Source organism: Mustela erminea, chromosome 4, assembly GCF_009829155.1.
Source record: "Mustela erminea isolate mMusErm1 chromosome 4, mMusErm1.Pri, whole genome shotgun sequence".
Classification (NCBI taxonomy): Eukaryota; Metazoa; Chordata; class Mammalia; order Carnivora; family Mustelidae; genus Mustela; species Mustela erminea.
In genome coordinates, this window is record NC_045617.1 from 120,865,106 (window position 1) to 120,868,779 (window position 3,674).

Sequence of the window (3,674 nt, forward strand, 5' to 3'; positions counted from 1 at the left end):
ACTGGTCTATGTGTCTGTTTTTATGCCAATAGCATGCTGTCTTGGTGATCACAGCTTTGTAGTATAGCTTGAAATCAGGTAATGTGATGCCCCCCGTTTTATTTTTGTTTTTCAACATTTCCTTAGCGATTTGGGGTTTCTTCTGGTTCCATAAAAATTTCTGGATTATTTGCTCCAGCTCTTTGAAAAGTACTGGTGGAATTTTGATCGGAATGGCATTAAAAGTATAGATTACTCTAGGCAGTATAGACATCTTAACAATGTTTATTCTTCCAATCCAAGAGCATGGAATGGTCTTCCATCTTTTTGTGTCTTCTTCAGTTTCTTTCATGAGTGTTCTGTAGTTCCTCGAGTACAGATCCTTTACCTCTTTGGTTAGGTTTATTCCCAGGGATTTGGGGGAAATTGGAATGGGAGGTGAACCATGAGAGACTATGGACTCTGAAAAACGATCTGAGGGGTTTGAAGCGGCGGGGGGTGGGAGGTTGGGGGAACCAGCTGGTGGGTATTAGAGAGGGCACGGATTGCATGGAGCACTGGGTGTGGTGCAAAAACAAGGAATACCGTTATGCTGAAAATTAAAAACAAAAAAGAATAAAGAAAAAAAAAGAGGAGATGAACATGTCAGATAATATATTAACATACAGAGTATTTAAAATTTATACAAGAATCCAAAGAGTTATTTATGATTTTATTGTTGGGGTAAATATTTTGATAAATCTGAAAATTGCTCCACTACCCTTTCCAACATACTGTGAGCAGAGCAGGGCCCTCCTCCAACATGCAGTTTAGTTGAGATGTTTGTATCACTCAGTGTCCGGTCAGGAGGCAGAAACCACATCACTCGTTTTACCATGGAAAATTTGATATAAAGAATTATTAAGCAAAGCTTTTAACTATGAAAGAAGTAAAAGAAAGCTCTATGGAAACCAAATGTAGGAGATAGAGGAAGCAGACACTGCCTCTAAAAACAGAAGACATAAAAAAAAAAAAAAGAAGAAGAAGAAGATGTTTGAGAGAATAAGCCTGATACGCTTTTTATTGGAGGAGGTCCTCAGGTAGGGTAAGAAGTTCACCAACAAGCCACAGACCAAACCTGCTGGGCAGTAAAACTCACTAGAGAACTGACAAGATTCCCTGGGAGGCAGCCTTCTAGAACTGCTACAATGTACAATTGTAGCCTGCTACAATGCCATACTCATTTACCTAAAGGCAAGAGAAGCTAGGTCTTCTCCAGCCCAGTAGCATCGTAAGATCAAGGGGTGAAAACACTGAGAGTGGGACATCTGGGTGGCTCGGTGAGTTAAGCATCTGGCTTCGGCTCAGGTCATGATCCCAGGGTCCTGGGAGCAAATCCTGCATAGGCTCCTTGCTCAGTGGGGAGCCTAGTTTTCCCTCTGCCTGCCACTCCCCCTGCTTATGCTTGCTCACTCTCTCTCTCTCTCTCTGACAAGTAAATAAATAAAATCTCTTTGAAAACATAGAAAAAGAAGAGAAAAGCTTTGTCCCCAGCTATATCTTTCTCCAATCCCTCTGGTGCCCTGTAGGAATTCACAGTGCTGGGACAGTCAAAATCTGACTTGTACATGCTTCCGTGGATGAAAGCAACTGAAAAACAAAGGAGGAATGCCCAGAACACTGGCCTCCTTTGAATATTCTTGGCTGAAAGCGTCAGATTCTTACTGGGGCTCAAGTTTCTCATCTAGGGAATAAATGTTTAAATTTCTAGGAGAAACAGGCACATGTGGTGCTCATGTACTTCATGAACTCCTAGCCACCTTGCCCTTACCATCCGCTGCCCCATATATTATTGTCCTGACCATTAAGGCTACACTTTCCTCCTTGCTTTGTGCTTGTCCTGGGTGTATTGATATAAACCCAATGAAAGTGGGGACAAAGCTTGGCATGAGGCCTTTTGCCACTAGAGTGTCTGGTTCCCAGGCCTCTCCTTTCTCCTATGAAGGAGACTGGAGTAATCTTTTCATTCACCATCTCAGGGTTTGCTGGCCAAAATCAACAATGCACTAACCTACAAAGTTGTTGCCAAGTGTACCACATGGCAAAAATAAACATTTATGACATCCAGTATCAACAAGTAGGGCACATACAGTGTAGATTTAAATCAAAAGGCAATGAATTGGTAACGGGCAGATTTCACACTTTTATTTCCTCAACTTCCACATACACCATTTACTCACATTGGAACTTCCATATAACAACACAACAACTCCACATTTTCACCCATCTACAGGACTACACTTACAAGTGCAAAAATTCTCACTCTTTCTCCAAAATGGAATAAACAGGCATTGAATCGGTTGTATTTATTCCTTAAGACCAGCCAAACTCATTTGACTATTCTGTTACCTAGAGATTACATTTGAAATATTACCATGGACAGCTTGCATGAAATCACACTGGTAAGAAGGAGGAAGAAAGAAAATACATAATTAATAGAAATGGCATGATAAGAAAGAAAAAATATACAGAACTACCACAGACGTTTTCCTACTTTTGGTCACAAGCAGGAACTGAGATCTGTGACTTCCTTCTTCCACTTCTGATTCTGTGTATTCTCATCTCTCCCAGAACCACAGCAGGTCAGATTTCTGTATCTTGGAAGTGGACACACATTCATTCCTGAGGGTCTGAGTCATCAAAAGTCTGTCTTTATTGTGTTTCCTGTGGTTTCCATTCACCTTTACAACTTGGCAAGAAGTAGTGAGAAGGACTACATAGATCCTGGAACTGTGCTCATGATCAAAGCTTTCTTCAATTCATCTGGGGTCTGAAAATGCTCTTCTTCATTCTCATCTTTATTCTGGTAGCAGTTCTGTTCTCTCCAACTGCTGTTGACTCACAAGGGAACCCAAATTCTCATCTTCCCAGCATCTTCCCTGCAGCACTAGTATTTCACAAATAACAGATATTTACTAAGGTTCATTAAGATAAGTAACTCTTGGGGCACCTGCATGGCTCAGTTGGTTGGGGGTCTGCCATCGGCTCAGGTCATGATCCCAGGGTCGTGGGATCGAGCCCCACATTGGGCTTCCTGCACAGTGGGGACTTGCTTTTCCCTCTCCCTCTGCTCCTCGCCTAACCCATGCTCTCTTAAAAAAAAAAAAAAAAAAATGAGTAGGTCTAATCCATCCCAAAATAGAAAAGATATGCAATAGAATATTACACTCCACTCCTCTTAAAGTCCATCAGCCATACATTTCTTCAGAAATGTTTAGATAGACAACATCTCTAGTCAGAGTGCACATTCCCTAAAATAAAGCTGGTGATTCACTTATAGCCTCTGGGTTCATCTGCACAACACAAACTGCATAAAATAAATACCATTTAATTCTTCAGAGTAATCCAGACCTCATCTCATTTCATGTCAAAACAACACAAAGATTCCATAAAATAATTTTCATGACCAAAAGAAATATGACTTCCAGTAGCAAAATTCAGCCTATCCCATATAAGCTCAAACACTCAACATTTATCTTCTGATACCTGAGCATAGGCATGAACTAACTATTCTCATAACTACATCGCAGCAGTCTACACCCAGAAGAGAAGGGCGAAACACCAGGTCTTCCAGGACTAACTTCAGAGGCTATAACCCCAGGGATTCTGCAGCTCTGGGAAGAGCCACCATGAGGAATCTGAAACCCATTGGGACC